The sequence below is a fragment of the Rhipicephalus microplus genome, chromosome X (genome assembly GCF_043290135.1).
Source record: "Rhipicephalus microplus isolate Deutch F79 chromosome X, USDA_Rmic, whole genome shotgun sequence".
Classification (NCBI taxonomy): Eukaryota; Metazoa; Arthropoda; class Arachnida; order Ixodida; family Ixodidae; genus Rhipicephalus; species Rhipicephalus microplus.
Window position 1 is genome coordinate 102,823,795 of NC_134710.1, and position 10,448 is coordinate 102,834,242.

A 10,448-nucleotide genomic window follows, 5' to 3' on the forward strand; every position below is an offset into this window, starting at 1 on the left:
GAAGTATGTGGACGCCTCTCATGAGAAGCCACAGCCCAGAAAGTTAGCATCATTGCACCAGTTACAGAAAGCAGTAGGGACAGATTAGGCAGCATGGTGAAGCAGACACAGTGCAGGATCTCTTCCAAGGCCCTTCTGGAATCCCCGTTCCGTCCGTTGTCAGGTGAAGGTGAGTTGTCTACGAAAGTGAATAACAGCGTCTCCGATGGGTACCAATCAGCATCGTCTGAGGCGCAAAGCAGGGCGACAGGATGATGGGTGTTTCATTTGCCCATCAGCTTCGATATCACTTCATATCCTAGAAAGATATTGGATACACTATATTTGTCAATGCTGCGAAGGACAGCGTGAGAAGGATAAGCACCAATTTAAAACACATATATATTTATTTGTATTAAAACTGATTTAAGCTTCGAACATCTGTGTCCATCATTTAAAACAATGTCTCAATCTTGTCTAACATTAGTCCTATACTCGGGCAGAACGTGGAGGCTTCCTAGCATGCCCAAACTTTACTTGCCACACTTAATAGGGAATAGCTATGGTGAAATCATATGACACTATTTATTCACGGCAAGCCTGAGCATTCACTAGAAGCGTCCCTTGTTTGTTGCTACAGGCATTGCAATTTTTATTTTTACAACTTTGAGATACTGCTTCAGCGTTAACTTACTCTGGCAGCAATTGCTAGCTTTTTCTCCCTTCGTTAAGGGTCGCTGAATTTTCATGAGATTGGCCAATGAGTGCAGGATTTGAACCAATAAAGTGAATTGTCCAGCATGGCGTTTGTCTATTCTTCTTTGCTATGCGCTAATCTAGTAGCGAGGAATGAACAACATGCCTAGGTTGCAATGTACGGTTGTTTTGGGAACTATGCAGCTTCGAAAATAATTGTAAGCACAAAAATATAAAACTTTATTAATTAATGTTGTAATATTGAGGATACCAATTTTTCTATAGTGGAGTTTCTTACCTTTTTTATGTATGCGACTGAATTTTACAAGAAAGGAAGGTGGACATGAATAATAGTGAGGTGTCATTTACTGAATTTGATTGATGTACTGATGTCCTGGACTCTCACTCTTGAGACCACGAGCTTTACATGTCCACATACACTTCTTGTGTTCCTAATAGCCATGTTTCTGTTAGCATCATTGCACAACGGTACACGAGTTATCTAAAGTATATAATGATAATTCTTGGGGGTTAACGTCCCAAAACCACGATATGAATATGTATGTAAAACATGTGCGAGTGTTTAACGTGTGTCTGGGCTCAATATATTCGCAAATATTTTTGGCGTCATTTCGTAAATACACTTCGCAGAATAAAAAATTTAGAGCACAGGGACTTACTCACGGCATGCCTAATATACCATCAATTCCCAAGGTACGTGATAACTGCTGAATTATTATTAGTTGAATCTTCTTTTGGCCTAGCTCTTCTTTGGTGTTAACTTTACAGAAAGTCACGGCATAAAAACAAGTACTTTTCCGGAAGCAAGGATCGTGACGTGCATAACAGCAAGTTTTGATGCCGAATTGTGTCTCTTAGTTGTTATTTATACAGGCCTGCTCAGTTGCCCTTTGCTAAAAACATGGATCATTTTAATTTACTTGGCGACATTTCACAAACAATAGGAAAAAAGGTTTAGAAATTTTATTCAGAAAGTTAAGCATCACTCTTAATTCTAAATATACGCTTTTCCTAGTTCGTGTTGCTGTGGCCCTGTCGGTGCCACAGCAGCACGAACGTCTGCATAACAGTCTGTGAACTTCAAAGAGTTGTAAGTTCAGCGCTCATCTGCGTTCTTCCTATCTCTTGTCCTTGTTCCTGTTGTCAGTATACCTTTTAAACAAAAAAGATTCACTTGTGTAGTTATGCCTAAGCAACATTTTCAGTTGTACTTTGGTTATCCGTAATATAAAATCTTGTAACTTAGAAGTTTGGCAGCTTGGGCTAGTTGGTATGGCATGACGATAGTTATAGCGCGTTAACAAAACGACGACACAGAGACAAGAAGGACACGTGTCTTTTGTGTCCTTCTTGTCTCTGTGTCGTCGTTTTGTTCTCGCGCTATAACTATCGTCAAAAATCTTGTGTTTTAGAATACGTATTTATAAATTCATTTTAAATATATTTCTGTACCATTCTTTTTGTTTTGTCAAAATTTTAAATATTCTTCACCAATATATTTGTCACCGGTTTAACGGCGAATCCTCCATAGTGGCCCCGCCGCGGTGGTCTAGTGGCTAAGGTACTCGGCTGCTGACCCGCAGGTCGCGGGTTCAAATCCCGGCTGTGGCGGCTGCATTTCCGATGGCGGCGAAAATGTCGTAGGCCCGTGTGCTCAGACTTGGGCGCACGTCAAAGAACCACAGGTGGTCGAAATTTCCGGAGTCCTCCACTACGGCGTCTCTCATAATCATATGGTGGCTTTGGGACGTTAAACCCCACAAATCAATCAATCCTCCAAAGTGGGTAGGAGCCAAAACATTGGCACAGCATGCAAGAAAAAAAGCTATACATGTGATCAGAATTTGGGTGCATGTGCACGAAGCAACAGCTCTCATCAGTGGCTTGGCGAACATAAATGAAAAATAGGCGAAGAAAGTATATCTGTCGACAAAAGCTACTTACCAAAAATGATTGCAGGTTATATACAGCCGAGACCCACTGGAGCAATCTGGTGAAAATGGTGTCCCATGTACTCAAAACCACCTAGCTTCCCAGAGTAATGTTTTACGTATATGGGCCTCGGGCATTGTGTGTCTCTTCTGCATATAACAGAGAGTCGTTTTTTATCACTAGTTTTGATCGTGATTTAAAACTTTCTTTTTCACTGACTTCTGATTCAGTTACGACGGCACGCTGTTGCTCGGGCGAAAAGATGGCGCCACGTTCAGGTCTCCCCATATCCTGAAAATATACTTCAAAGGATCTACTTATAAAGTTGGAACTGTTTGCAATGTCACACATATTTATATTGATGAATCGATGGAAGCTGCCTAAGTTCACATTTCCGCCACGCAATAAGGACGACGAAGACCACGTGCGATCTTGGAACGAGGTGGTAACGCTGAACGCGCCGATACGACGGGGCTTGTTGGGACGCATCATCCCATCGCAAGTAGTGTCAGCATCGTTCAAGTGGCCTTGAAGGAAAACTACACAACGCCGCATACCATTCATGACGAAGCAGCTCCCACCGTCAGCTCTTCGGCACGAGCCTGGCTCCATCATGACGAGGCGAGAGACACAGGAATTCTATGATTCAAAGGTACCCGAACGTCAGTTCGATCATGTGAGCCAGGTAGCTAGGTCACAGCAAGGCAGGCCCATAGTCAGTTCCCTCTCCCCTCTCCCTCCCCGAAATCTACATAAAGTTGTGTGTTTTCCGGGAATAAATATTGAGAATAGAGTTTTTGAAACACCTTTAGCAAGTGGGCCCAACAACCGAAAAAAAAAATCCTGGCGGGCCTGCATCGGGGTGTTATTAAAGTGAGGCGTTTTAAATGCGAAGCATTTTTTTGCGTACTGCAAGCACTTTTCCGTCTATCTACGCATCTATCTAGCCGCTCACGTCTGGGTCATCTCCGTTGTCAGCATTTAACTTAGCGCGAACAAATATTAGTGTGGGAGAGTGAAATGGTTTGACAAATATGACGCGCTGCTCAAGACATGAATAATGTCACAATCCCGTTGCGTACGCCATCAAACACTCTCCGCCAAACAGTGACACATACCCGCAGGTGGCTATGTGCAGCTGGTATTGAGGTATGTACTGCTGGTGACCGGTACTTAGTATACATACTCTATAACAGCGACACAACACATGGGTAATTTTAAAGCGGGAGCGTTAAGGAAAACCTCACATTGGCAGCGTTGACCCGACGAATGCAATGAAGGTCGGAGTCCCAGAAGGTATCAAACCCTAGCATTCTGCGTTGCAATCAACTATACTAACACAGAGCTGTGCCAGGTCTGTGATAGCCCCGAAATTTCGTGAGACGCCAATTGTGCTGGCAGTGATTGTTATCCAATTTTGTAAACATTACATGTCTACTTCTATGATACAGCTATCACGTCGGGTTAACGTCAGTAATAGTAAGGTGCATCCGCTGTAGCTGAATAATGCAGCAGCCCAAAGGGCTACCATCAAAGGGCGTCGTTGCGCAACTGCAATCAAATAGTTACATAAACATCTGCGATTGTTGAGCACATGTCTGTGCGTAACATATTTTAAATATATTGAGCGTCAACTCATTACGTGTCGTTCAATAAAAAATATAAAAAATGGTCACTTTCCCTCTGCATGCTTCACCTAACCTTAATTCCCAAAGTACGCGGGCTTTGCCGAATTTTTTTATCTGCATATGTAAATCTTCGGTCCAAATAAACAATGTGTAGAGCATCAACCTTACACATACAAAATATACCACCAAAGATCGGACGACTCGGCTGGTAGGTATCACTTTTCTCAACGCAATAGCCCGTGAAATACTCAAATGCTTCTCCGGCTTGATATCTTTCTTCCACCCCCTTTTTTGTGCCACAGAGGGTAGAGTTGCATGAAACGCTTTCGAGTAGCATTAAGATATTTATCACAGTCCTCTTTTTATTTATATATATTTTAGTAGTGATAAACCATGGACAGGTGCACCTACATCCCGTATACTCAGATTCGGGTGCATGTTAAAGAACCCCAGGCAATCGAAATTTCTGGAGCCGTCCCCTACGTGGTCTCTCATAATAAAATGGTGGTTTTGTGGCGTTAAACCACACAAATCAATCAATCAATCAATCAATCAATCAGTTACACCTACATTGCATTGGCACAAAGGACCCATTTTCATCGAAATCGTGTTTGCCTATTAAGGTGCTAACGTTTGTGAGAAGCTGGTGAACAGTCGAGTGCGTAAGCTTGAACACATCATCCTGGAGTTATGAACGTTGCAATGTATAAACAAATGCTGCAGGAGAGTACAAGACATAAAAAGGAATGCAAATGTGTTTTCTGCGATTGTTGTATAGCATTCAAGTAACCTGTCTGAAAACTGCAGTATGTATGGATTCTAACGTGCGAATTGAATGCGCTTTTTCTAAGGTGGCCGCGTGGCTTTGGAGCAGTGAACGCAATAACGACCTACGTGGCACCAGGCCCGTGATTGCCGACGTGCTGTGGGAGTTGCATGACTGCACAACAGGCATCTTTACGATCGTGCTGCTGCGACCAGGGCTCGAGCAGTCACTTCGATACCGACGCCTCTCACAAGAAACCATCAGCAAGAATGTGATTATTACGAATTTCGTAAGGTAGATAGCTGGACTAGCTAGTATGGCTCGACAAAAAAGACAACAGGAAGAAAACGACTAACAAAGTGTCCTGTACGCAAATATTTTAGTCATCAAAAGTTCCATTTAGTAGCCAGAACTCATCCTTTTCATTTTATCACCCTGTTCAAGGTGTGCATTGTCTTGAACGTTTGCGAGAAAGATCAGCAATCAATTATTATTCCATGCCAATGATAAGCCTTCATTCATATGGAGATAATAAAAGAATGAATACAAACTAAAGCTATGGATTACATTTCAGCAGAACATAATTGAGGGTTTTCATTTATGAGTAAAGCATTGCGTTATTCTTTTTCCGTTCGTGGATACCCAAAAGGGTACATTTCAAAAACGCGTGCTGTGCTCCTATATATGAAGACCACTTGACGAAAATTCATGTTCCTATGAGCGGAAGCATAGGTAAACAATACGCCCACAACCTGTCACCGCATGCCCATGTATGTGCTCGAAGTACAAAGGAAAGCGAGGAAAGCACACGAAGTCATCCAGGAGAGATTAAATTTTTCCTAAAGAAATGCTACATATATATTACAAAGCATATATATTGCCAAGTAGTGAAAATAAACGATCATGAAAGACTTGACAAGGCGTATAAAAATTTCGGACTTGTTGCTTAAAGCTGCCTCTGAGATAGCGCAACCTACAACTTTACCCAATAGGGTACTTCAGGTCATCGCGTTGAAAACATGTTCAGTTTTATTCTTGTTTTTTTCTTTGCATCCAGGTTTTCTAGTGTCTAAGAATTACAAGCACCACTCCTTCAGAGTCTATACTGAATTGTCTGATGAAGGTGGCAATATGGTTGAGCAGAGCTGCACAGCAACAGTAAATGGTCAGTTAGCAGTGATGAGGATGATGAGGATGAAGAGAATCATACCCCAGCGAGTTTCCAATTTCAACGTATCGGCCCTACTTTGAAAGAGGCAGAGTACGCCAATTCGGAAAGGGGTAGAACGCATCCGGGTACGTGTATGTGGAAAGATTAGAAAAAAAGTAGATGTATTGCAGCCCCGTTGCCTCAAAGCGCAGAACAAGAATATGGGTCGCGTGGTTCTTCTCGACACGTACATGCCCTAATTAAGGACAAATATTCGTACAAAGAAATGGCCCATTAGGGTCTTCGCCCCATTTTGTGGATGTAGTCGCGATAAATTCAAGGTTCAAATAGACAAAGGACTGCAAGCTCGAGGATGCTGTGGAAAAAAACATTCTCAGCGAATTAAAGTTAGGAGAACACAGTGGCGAAAACACCAGTTTGCAGACACATCAAGCACTATTAAAGATTCCATAATGCAGTGGAGCTGGATGTTCAAATTGGCTCATCTGTGTCAGTCCCAAAATTTACACGCCGATTTTAATACCAGCTAATGTGGCCAGATGTGACATAGAGGGACATCTTTTAAGGCATGTGCCCTCGAAGTTCTAGATAATATGCCAAACAAAAGATAACAGCCCAAACCCACGTTAAAGCATGAAATGTGACCTGCATCTTTGCCTACTATACAATATGGCTTTCTTGATTTTTACTCAGCTTGGGACTGATGTACCCAAAGGGGTAAAGTCATTTTTTTTCTCTGAAATCGCTGCTTTCCTTTTTTTCGGAGAAGGTTGTTGTGACACCAAAATGCCCAAAAAATTTTGGTGCACTTTGCGTACTTTTTTCCTGAGGTCTGAAGAGGTCGTTTGTTCACACGATCTTTGATGCACGCTTTTTCCAATGACTGTCTACGGCGTGTGCACTGAATTTCCTCAATATGTTTCTAACAGGTCGCCATCCCATTTCTGGACAGTCAGGAAAAGAAGGAGCCTTGGGGAGCCTCGCTGGTCAGAGTGCAAGGGGCGTACAAATGCTGCCTCGGCCGTGCCGTCATCTTCCTGTCGCCACCGCTTCTTCTGCTGCTGCTCCAGGAGCCAGTGTGACGTAGATGTGTCTCGCAGTTACCACTGCCGAGAAGGTGAGCGTCGCTATGCAAGTTATTGAAGAACAACAACAACAAACAATACCACATCGGCAAGCATCACTCAGACGCTGTATCCAGAAGCTCACTGAGGCAGCGTCTGGTGCCATCTTTCGCAGGTGTTGTCATGTGGCGGCGAAAGGGGCCAGCAGGATGTCTAAGTGCACTGAAGATGGTCCATCTACCTTATGCTTTCCAGAATGTATAAGTACTGCTAGACGCTGATGGGTAATAATTATACCCTGCAGTTTCGATACCACTGACCAATATAGGAATATGTAAAATGTATTCTAATTATGGGACTTGAGTAATGTAGCACCAAGAAGACAACGATGAGGTCAAAAAGAGATTTATTATCTGTAATAAAACCTTATTTGAGCGTCGAACCTGTGTTTATTATTTTAAACGTGCACTCCAAATTCGTTACTTGCATTATTGATATAACCTTGCAGGAAGCGTGCACCCGTTAGCATACACAAATGTTTGGCGGCTGGTAGCAAGGATACTGTGACACTGTGCCATTGTGTTCACTTAAAGCAATCACACGCATTAGTATTTCGATATATCGGAAATTTTCTTTCATTATCAAATTTGTGTAATTATTCCTTCAGCATAATCGAGCATAATCGGGCTGTATGACAATTTTATCACTCCCAGTTTCATTTTTAAGAGATAGTGTTGAAACGCCTTCATCACAGCAATTTCGGTACTGACTTCAGTGTCTTCGTAGGCGGCTTTTCTGTGAAAGAGAAATTGGCATCATCCAGGCGTTGGATTTGAGTTTCTTTTTGCGCTTCCTCTCGCGAGATATCCCGTTGATTATTGAGAGATAGATATGTGGGGTTTAACGTCTCAAAACAACGATATGATTATGAGAGACGCCGTAGTGAAGGGCTCCGAATATTTTGACCACCTGGGGTTCTTTAACATGCGCACAGGTCTGCGCACACGGCTTTACAGCATTTTCGCCTCCATCGAAATTGCAGCCGCCGCCACCAGGATTCGATCCCGCGACCGGCGGATCAGCAGCCGAGTACCTTAGCCACTAGACCCCCGTGACGGCGCTTACCATGGCAGCTGTCTGCTAATGTATACAAAAATATATTTTGCATCTTTGTGGCTAAACAAACTAACTCCTAACTTGCGCCCACATGCACAGTCGCAGAACTAGGGTAGCGTCCAGCCTGGCAGTCGAAGCCTGATCTATACTGCTGGAGGCGTTCTGTTTTATAGACTATAGTCATCAAACATTTCAGTGCAATGCCTGGTGATGGCTACACTTCAGGATGGTGCACGGCTAGCAAGCCACGTCGTCTCACAGAGTCTCACATGAGTCTCACAGAAGCTTCATTGTGTATCATTCTTCGACACGCAGCTTCGCAAAATTCAAAATGCTTTGACAGGAATGTAGGACGTTCGATATAAAAGTAATGAGACTGAGTTTCTGCTTACCAAATTTTTAGTTCTTTTTTTAACAACAATGCTATTCCCTTCAAAGTAGATTCTTTTGGAAACACTACACCAGCGCATGCAATGTTCCAACTCTTCGCAGCAGCGCTTGAAGTCTTCAACTGGTATGGCTTCTACCAGGTCGGTCACAGTCTTTGAAATGTTCTCCAGAGTTGCAAAAAGCATCTTTTGAGAAGATGTTCCAACATCGGGAAAAGGAAAACTCACAAACACTCAATTCAGGGGAATGGGGTGTTAAACAACAGTGATGCGCTTTGAGGGCAATCACCCTTTCACATGTACAAAACATCTTCCAAAATTTAATGTATGGTGAAAGTATTACTCTTCCAACAACATCCTTGTAGTTAAAAGATGGTCTGATCTCGCAAGAGCTTTCACCTCAAATTTTTTGACCCGCTGCACATGGACATTCTTGCTGTTCGCACCGGTCGGATTGCGGCTAGAGTGGTCGAGAATCGAACCCATCTTCAAGGAAAGCAGCGCGACACCACAACATACCTCACCAAAGCGTATACACTAGAGCACAGGCACCGTTGTTGTTGTTGTTGTTGTTGTTGTTTCCCTGTGCAAATGGCTCGTACCCAAAGAAGGGGATTGGCCGATTATAAGGTGAATTTGCCCTAAACTTTCAGCATTGCGTCATTCCTACAAATTTTTTGTGACTTAATTTTGATTTGAAATACTGATATCAAGTTTGCAGAAAAGAAAGAAGAAAAATAGTGAGACAGCAATTTAGCAAGAAAATGGTTTAGTCGCAGTGATGTATTCTTGAACGGCGAATAAAACATCCCTGTGGCTGAAACCCAGTGTAGAGGCTCCAAATGAAAGAAGATCAGGTTGTGATAGTTGCAAGCCCAGTATTTGAAGAGGTGGTGCTAGTATGCTTTGCCTGAATAAATCGAAACGGCGACAATGTAATAAAAAATGATTGATCGTTTCCTCTTGATTTCAGTAATGGGCATAGGGGAATTCAATATGCCTGATCTATGCAAGTAAAAATTGAGGGAGGTAACGCGGCAACGAAATTTCGTGATGTCAACTTCCATCATCCTTGAATTAGTCAGTTCACTGCGCCAGGGAAATAACAAGTGTTTGTACTCTGGAGAAGCCGTCAGTGCAGGGTCAGATAAATTTTGCCTGATTTTAAGTGTGCGAAATCGCGCCACCGTAATGTATACTGTATGAGAGAAAATAGGAATAATTGGTGTCGAAAGGGATGCCTTCGCAAGAGAATCAGCTATTTCGTTTAACAACAAACCTTTGTGCCCTGGTGTCCAGATTAAATGAATACTTCGGAGATGACAGGGGATCAACGATTTAAAAAGTTTCACTATAGGTGAGTGACCAGATGCGGACAGAGAAGAGCACACTGATAATGAATCAGTTATGACTGCTACGACTGGAATGGAAATATTTACCTTTCGCAAAGCTAACATTATTGCCATGAATTCAGCCAGAAAGACAGGAAGAAAATCCGGTAAGTTAAGTGAAAATGACCAATCAAGTACGGGGCAATATATTCCAACGCCTGATTTTTCATGTGATTGAGATGCGTCCGTTGCTATAGTGACATTTGTTGGCAGAGTACTTAAATGGTCCTGCAATAAACCATTTAAAATGCCTGTAGGTAATAGCTTAGCGTGAGTTGGGAAGATATCATGGTAA